The 8,832-nt window shown below is 38.1% G+C and overlaps 1 pseudogene; it reads left to right on the top strand.

The window, feature by feature from the left end:
• The first annotated feature begins 6,498 nt into the window (after window positions 1–6,498).
• On the top strand, window positions 6,499–7,870 carry LOC133308068 (DNA-directed RNA polymerase subunit alpha-like; annotated as a pseudogene).
• Window positions 7,871–8,832: the final 962 nt, after the last annotated feature.

Raw genomic sequence — 8,832 nt, 5'->3', positions numbered from 1 at the left:
ATCGTATTAAGCTGCACTTAATTAAAAATGCGGAATATCTTTTTCTTTTCAATTATGACGTTGTTATACTTAGCCAAGTTGATTACTTAATCAATTTCATAAAATATCGCCTGTATGTAAATTGCAAAAAGACATCTAACTGTACATTAATACAACTCCAACATAAAACAAGACATAATCAAGTCTATGTGGCATGGACAATCCCCATGCTCACTAAATCAATAGCATAACCAACAGAGTCTCAACAGAGAAATCCATAAACTGAAGCTAAAAGCATAAGACAGTAAATAGGATTCAACATCCAATCATAACAGCATATCAACATAAGCAGCATAAACATGTAACATCTATCAGCTAAGCTCTGGCCTCCTGCCACTAGAGGTCTCAACCCCCGCATTACCTGAACCTGAAATAAGCATTCCCCAAACATGGGGTGAGATCTCTAAACCAGAAATCTCAGTAAGACAAGGGGTCCTCAAGGATCTTCCACCCCAAGCTCACTTACATGTGCAATATAAGTTCCAAAGGCAGTAATTCAATATAAGTTCCAAAACTCAATGCAGTGCAACAGATATTCATGCCATGTGTGTTTAAACTACTCTACTGGCAAGAGAAATGCAGGAATACGTCTATTACCTACAGATAGTACAAGGAACACCGCTTGCACCTCACCCACAGCCTCACCATATTGTATGTACCACATACTCAGGCTTACCGTATAGGTGGAACACCACATGCATATCATAAAGGCACTAGCATATAACAGCTCAATAGAATTTCCAAAACATCAAAAGCATGTAACACAGCAAGCATATAACCATACCCCCATGGGATATGGTGGAACCACAACATGGCTAAACCGAAGACACAAAAGCTTACCTTGCAAGCTCACTATCCAATGCCAAGAGTCCACACAGCTCAAGTCCAACACACAGCAGATCACAACCTGATTAGGACCAGTAAGCATATCAACACTCATAGCTTATAAGCATAAACATAAAGACTACGTTTTCCTCTTACGATTTATGTCTTAAGGCTTCACGCAAAGTCATAAGCCTTTAACCACTTGATTCTGACTTAGTTCAATTAAAACAGAAGTTCAACTTCATCAATCTAGGGTTCACAAACCCCCAATAGCCTACTGTATGAACAGTGCAGCTACTGTTCTGCGAAATCCCAAAATATCCGGATATTCGTCGGGGGCATATCCGGATATCAATATCCGGATATCTCTCTTCCAATATCCGGATATCCATATCCGGATATTCAGATCCGCATATCCGGATACCTATATCCGGATATCAATATCCGGATATTCACAACAAAATATTCGGATGTTTCGCGACAGAACCCAGATTCTGCATCTCGCGAAAATCCAAACCAAAGGTCCAACTTTTACCGATTACAGAAGCTTAAACAGGCATTTCTAAGTGTGTTAAGCATTACCGAACGTTAGGTTATCATCTTTAGCTCAATACATGCATCAAGGTTCCATTTTTAACCAATAACTCATGATCAAAGGTTGAGTATGCATACCAGGCTTAAAGCTGAACCAAAGGTTGCTCTTGGAGCTCACAACCAGCTCCTCAAGGTTCTGCCTTGGATAGAAAACGAAAATACCAAACAAGGCTTGGCTCTTTCTCCCGAGAGGTTGCTTCTTGAAGCCACACAACCAAAGAACAAGGCTCTAAACCCCACAACCAGAGAAGACAGCCCAAGAAACACCCAAGAGTAGCTCACCAACTCAGAACCCAAACTTCTCACCCAACCCAACACAACCACAAGGTGATCTCAAGGAAGAAACAAGAGAAAAGATGATTATTTGGTGGTTTCTCATGAAGAAATGGTGAAGACAAGTCAAGAAAGCACCAAGTCAGCAATGGGAGGCACAAGGGTCACGTAGGAAGGCTGAGTATCATCCTAGGGTTTAGTGCCCTTAGTATATATAGGCGGTTTAACACTTAAACACACAGTATTAACTTTAATTGCTACGCTTAGCATTTTAATCCCAAACTTTGGATTCTTAACCTACTCAATTTTACAAGAATTATCATATTTTTATTTTATTTTTCGGAGCACCTTTCCGGTACGCGCTTTTCATAGCCAGTATCAGTTTCTGGCACCAGTTCTCATTATTTTAACTTGAAACTCGTTTTACAAGTCCTATATATTATTCTAGGAATTATCATGCACTTATTATAATTTTCTGGGATACTTTATCGGTACGCATTTATACCGACTAGCGGAACCGGTATCGGCACTTTTCTTCCGAAAAATGACTTTCAACATTCTTAATCACTTACTATAATTATTAGAGACTCATAATAATTATTAGGGTCAATTATGGAATTATTTCCTAATTCTCATATATAATTAATTAATTTCCTTAATTAACGGTGCAGGTTCTTACATGCGGCATCGTCCACTGGAGTTCAGTGAGGATGAGCACGTGTTTGTGAGACTTTCACCTGTCACCGGTGTTGGTCGGGCACTTGGAGTGAGGAAGCTGAGCCCGAGGTTCATTGGGCCATACCAGATACTTGGTAGAGTAGGACCTGTTGTCCACCAGCTTGCCTTGCCTCCGAACTTGGCCAACATCCACGACGTGTTTCACGTGTCTCAGCTTCGCAAGTATGTAGCGGATCCTTCGCACGTGGTGCAACCGGATGATGTGGAGGTTCGGGAGAACCTAAAGACTCCCGTCGGACCACTCAAGATTCTCGATCGTGGCGAGAAGCAACTGAGGAGCAAGATCATTCCGATGGTCAAAGTGCAGTGGACCGGAAGAACTCCTGAGGAGTGAACTTGGGAGCGAGAGGACGAGCTTCTCCGGCAGTATCCCGACTTCCGAGACAGGTATGTTTCTGATTTTGAGGACAAAATCCTTAAAAATGTGGGGTGAATGTAAGAACCCGCACCGTTAATTAAGGAAAATAATTAATTAAATGTGTGAAATTAGGAAATAATTCCATAATTGACCTTAATAATTATAAGAAGGCTTAAATAAATATAGAAAGTGATTAAGAATGCTGAAAGTCGCTTTTCGGACGAAAAAATGCAGATATCGGTTCTGCTACTCGGTATAATTGCGTACCGATGAAGTATCCCGAAAAATTATAAAAAGTGTGTATATGTCACTAGAATAATATATAAGACTTGTAAAACAAGTTTCAAGTGAAAATAATGAGAACTGGTGCCAGAACTAATACTGGCTATGGAAAAGCGCGTACCGGAAAGGTGCTGCGAAAAATAAAATAAAAATATGATAAATCTTAGAAAAATGAGTAGGTTCAGAATCCTAAGTTTGGGATTAAAATGCTAAGCGTAGCAATTAATGCTAATATTGTGTGTTTAATGACTTAAACCTCTATAAATACATAACTTGGCCCAAAACACTAGGCACCTTGCATTCCTACGTGACTTGTTGGGGTGGCTGATCAGTTTGCTACTGTTCCATTGCTCTCTTCCATTTTTCTTGACCAAAAACTCAACCAACTGATCATTCTCTTGGTTGCTTCTTCACTTAAACACCTTGGGTGGGTGGGAACTATCATGAGGAGTGTGTGGAGCTCCATTCTGAGTTGGGGTTGCTGTTTTGGGAGGTTCTTTGGGCTGAGTTCCTTGCTTGGGTTTTAGGAGCCATTTTCCTTGGTTGTGGAAGCTTCAAGGAGCAACCTTTGTGAAGAGAGAACCATTATGGTGTGCCATTTCCGTGCACCTTCTAAGTCAGAACCTTTGAGACAGTTTGGAGAGCTCCAAGAGCCATTGTTGCTCTGTTTTGAGCTTGGGTAAGTGTTAACAATCTTTGATCTTGAGTTTTAATGATTAAAAGAGATGTCTTAGCATGTTTAATGAATTAAACAAGTAACCACCCAGTATATGAACCTAAAGAAGTGTAAAAATGCATGCTTGGACGTTGGAATAAGTTAAAAACCCAATCTTTAGAAGGATATCTCGCGAAATTCAGAACTGCATTCTGTCGCGAAATATCCGGATATTGATATCCGGATATGCCCCCGACAAATATCCAGATATTCTGAGTTTTCGAAGAACAGTAGCTGCACTGTTAAAACAGAATGATGTTTGGGGTTTGTGGACCCTAGACTGGTTAAGTTGAGCTTCTGTATTGATTAGTTAAGTCAGAATCTAAGTGATTAAGGGCTTGTGGCTTTGTGAGAAGCCTTAAGACATGAAATGTAAAGGAAAGACGTTGTCCTTGCGTCTTATACTTGTTGAGTATGATTTTGATATGATTGTTGGTCCAAAACAGATTGTGATTCTGCTGTGTTTGGGCTTTGAGATTGGTTGGACTCTTGGCTTAGATTGTTAGCTTGCAAGGTATAAGCTTTCGTGTCCTCGGTTTAGTCATTGTTGGTTTCACCATGTCCCATGGGGGTATGGTTATATGCATGATGTTGTTTTCATGATATATTGATTTGTTGAAATGCTGTTGAGCTGTCATATGCGAGTGCCTTTATGATATGCATGTGGTGTTCCACCTATACGGTAAGCCTGAGTATGTGGTACATATAAGAGGGTGAGGCTGTGGGTGAGGTGCAAGCGATGTTTCTTTTATAACACACATGGCATGAATATCTGTTGCACTGCATTGAGTTTTGGAACTTATACTGTTAAATGCTTTTGAACTGATATTGCACGTGTAAGTGAGCTTGGGGTGGAAGATCCTTGAGGACCCCTTGTCTTACTGAGATTTCTTGTTTAGAGATCTCACCCCACGTTTGGGGACGCTTATTTCAGGTTCAGGTAACTTGGGGGCTGATGCCTCTGGCAGAGGGAGGTCGGAGCTCAGTTGATGATTATTGCTGTTTATATGCTGTCATGTTTGGATGCTGGATATATCTGCTGATGTTATGTTTTTAGCTTACTTTTAGTATGTTGCTGTTGTTGAGACTTCTGTTGGGCTTGTTGTCTTATTTGGGTGAGCATGAGGTTTGTCCATGCCACTTTGATTTCTGTTATGTTTAAGTTATCTGAGTTGTATAAACTATCAGTTAAAGTGGCATGGGGTTTGTCCATGCCACTTTAATTAAAAAATATCACGATTCATGAAGAAGTAATTATATGGTCTAAACAGTAACTTCAGTCATCATAACCACAACTAACAAATATATATAGATTATAATTTATACATAATCGATACATTATTTTGCCGTGTGAAATTTTCCAAGCTCAATACTGTTAACACAGAACCTAACCTACATAATGCAACATTAATGGTAAAAAATCTTTTTAACCCAAAACTTTAAGGCACTAGGTGATTTATATTAATAATTTTATATCTTTTTAACACTAAATACAGCATAAGCAGAACCAACCTAGATTCCATTCCAGGTGTGTATACTACATAGTTTGCGAAATTGGCATCCTCCATGATTTTGGTTTTTCTGTTTATGTTTACTCACTTCAATTCTTTTTCATTACTGGTTTAATGAATTTTATTCAAGGTTAAAAAAAAATTAAAATTTGTTCTTTTTCACTTCGGTGTACCGGGTTCTATCATTTTTGTCACTTCAACCTTTGAACTGGAAAGAACAAACCCAAAAATAATATGATTCAACCTCAAACCCGTTTGAATGTAACGGATAATAGTGGAGCCCGAGAATTGATGTGTCTTCGAATTATAGGAGCTAATAATAAACGATATGCTTCTTTTGGTGATATTGTTGTTGCTGTAGTAAAGGAAGCAGTACCAAATACGTCCTTAGAAAGATCAGAAGTGATCGCAGCTGTAATTGTACGTACTTGTAAAGAACTCAAACGTAGTAACGGTATAATAATACACTATGATGATAATGTTGCGGTTGTTATTGACCAAGAGGGAAATCCTAAAGGAACACGAATTTTTTGTGCAATCGCCCGTGAATTGAAATAGTTAAATTTCACTAAAATAGTTTCACTGGCACCCGAAGTATTATAAAAAAATGAGACTATGATAGATAGATATATCTATATTAATATTATTTAATATTTCATAAAAACCCAATAAAAAATGGAATAAGAAAAAACATAGAGAAAAGAGCATGTTGATGATATGGAAAGTCAAGGGCAACCATAATTTTCGTTTATCATGGGTAAGGATATCATTGCTGACATAATAACCTCTGTACGAAATGCTGACATGAATAAAAAAGGAACGATTCAAATACCATTTACTAACATTACCGAAAACACTGTGAAAATACTTTTACGGGAGGGTTTTGTTGAAAACGTCAGAAAACATAGGGAAAGCAACAAATATTTTTTAGTTTTAACTTTACGATATAGAAGAAATAGGAAAGGGTCATATAAAACTATTTTAAATTTAAAACGAATCAGTACACCCAGTCTACGAATCTATTTGAATTATCAACGAATTCTTAGAATTTTAGGAGGGATGAGGATTGTAATTCTTTCTACTTCTAGGGGTATAATGACAGATCGAGAGACTCGATTAGAAAGAATCAGCGAAGAAATTTTATGTTATATATGGTAATTTTTCTGATATACGAATTATACGAGAACCTTCTATTCGTTTTTTTTAAGGAGGGGGTACAATTTGAAATTCAAAATGGAAAATGTAATAAATAAACATTATTTTCTTTCATTAAATAGATTTGCGATTAAGTAAAGGAATGATAAATATGATAATAAGGGCCTTTGCTCATAAAATTTGTGAAAAATGTCGATTGATCCGCAGGCGGGGACACGTTATAGTAACTTGTTCAAATCCGAGACATAAACAAAGACAAGGATAATATTTCCACAAAAAGAGGACTTTTATTTTTAAAAACCAGATGCACAAATAAAATAAATTTAGATTAAAGAAAAAATAGTATAAATTTCAATAAGAAATCATAAAAAATATGGCTAAACCTATACAAAAAATTGGTTCGCGTAAAAATGGACGTATTGGTTCGCATAAGCATGCTCGTAAAATACCAAAGGGGGTTATTCATGTTCAAGCTAGTTTCAACAATACCACTGTGATTGTTACAGATATTCAGGGTCAGGTGATGATTCTTGGTCCTCTGCCGGTACTTGTGGATTCAAAGGTACACAGAGGGGAACGCCATTTGCAGCTCAAATCGCAGCAGGAAATGCTATTAGAATGGTAGCGGATCAAGACATGCAATGAGCAGAAGTCATGATAAAAGGTCCCGGTCTCAGAAGAGATGCGACATTAAGAGCTATTCGTAGAAGTGGTATAGTCTTAAATTTTATACGAGATGTAACCCCTATGCCACATAATGGATGTAGATCTCCAAAAAAAAGGTGTGTAAAACTAAAAATAAACATCGAAGAGATTTCAAATTCAAGAGAAATTTTTTTTTGAAAGGGTTGATGATAAGAAAATATATTACTATGGTTCGAGAGAAAGTAAGAGTATTTACTCGGACACTATAGTGGAAGTGTGTTGAATCAAGAGTAGACAGTAAGCGTCTTTATTATGGACGTTTTATTCTGTCTCCACTTATGAAAGGCCAAGCCGATATAATAGGCATTGCGATGCGAAGAGTTTTGCTCAGAGAAATAGAGGGGACGTGTATCACAAGTGCAAAATCTGAGAAGATACCACATGAATATTCTACCATAGCGGGTATTCAAGAATCAGTACATGATATTTTAAAGAATTTGAAAGAAATTGTATTAAAAAGTCAGCTCTATGGAACTCGGGAGGCGTCTATTTGTTTCAGATATCATTTTACCACCTTCTGTAGAACTCGTTGATAATACACAACATATAGCTAACGTAACAGAATCAATCCATTTGTATATTGGATTAAAAATGGATAGGAATCGCGGATATCGTATAAAAACACTAAAAAAAATTCAAGACAAAAGTTATATTATAGATGTTGTTACGATATGATAGATCGATATATCCAATCAGAGATTGGTATGTTAATATATGATCTGTTTGCCCTCCCTCAGGTACCTATAGGAGAGGTACCCTAAAGATAAGCGGATCACTGTGCACTATAATATAACGACATAGTCAAGGCGTGGGGTGTGTGCACAGTGACAAGCTAAGAGAAAGGGTTTAGAGTGTGTGTACCTTATTGGTTTAACCCTTTATTTATAGATGGGTTACCTGGCAGGAGCAGATTTTTTGGCCTCTTAGGAGTATTGGGGGTCCAATTGTTGATCCATTGCTGCCGTAGTAGGATTAGTATAATTAAGGAATATTTCCTTAATTTCCCCTTAGCAGTTAGCCTTATTTGGGCCTTCTAGAATATGGGCTGCTTAGTTGTTCGGATAAGATCGTCATTAATAGAAGATTCCCTCCCTGTTTGTGCTGTCCTTTATTGGACCTTCTAGAACATAGGCCTTTGTCATGTCCATAACAGTTTCCCCTCATCCAGGCTACCTGGGTATCCGGGTTGCTGGGGTGAATTTCTTTATATTCTGCTTTAGGTTTTCTGCCGAGCTGAGAGCGTTTGAGTTTTTTAAACTCTTTGCATAACTCTTTGCATATATGCTCCTTATATCTTTAGGATTTTTCAACCAGAGTCCTTATTTCCCCTTATCTTGGCGGGCTAAAGATAAACCTGGGAAGATATCTGACGTACTCCCTACACCGAGTTAGGGATGAGCTTAAGTAGTTTGTATTCAACTGGTGAGTTCCCCCCAAGCATAATCCCTTATGCACCGGTTCTGAGTTTGTAGCTTTCTTCTGAATCCGGGAATGATTTTCCCTGGCTCCTTACATGGGCGGATTATGCATGAGCCCGACAAGATACTTCACATGTGTAATCGGGGAACGGACGACCTTGAGTTGTTGGGATCCAACTGACGAGTTGCCCACAAGCCTCATCCATGTAACCCGGCTAA

Source organism: Gastrolobium bilobum, unplaced genomic scaffold (assembly GCF_033153095.1).
Source record: "Gastrolobium bilobum isolate Gb01-03AN ecotype WA unplaced genomic scaffold, APGP_CSIRO_Gbil_v1 utg4103, whole genome shotgun sequence".
Classification (NCBI taxonomy): Eukaryota; Viridiplantae; Streptophyta; class Magnoliopsida; order Fabales; family Fabaceae; genus Gastrolobium; species Gastrolobium bilobum.
Note: the sequence above shows the minus strand (reverse complement) of the source record. Positions and strands in the feature narration are given on the sequence as shown.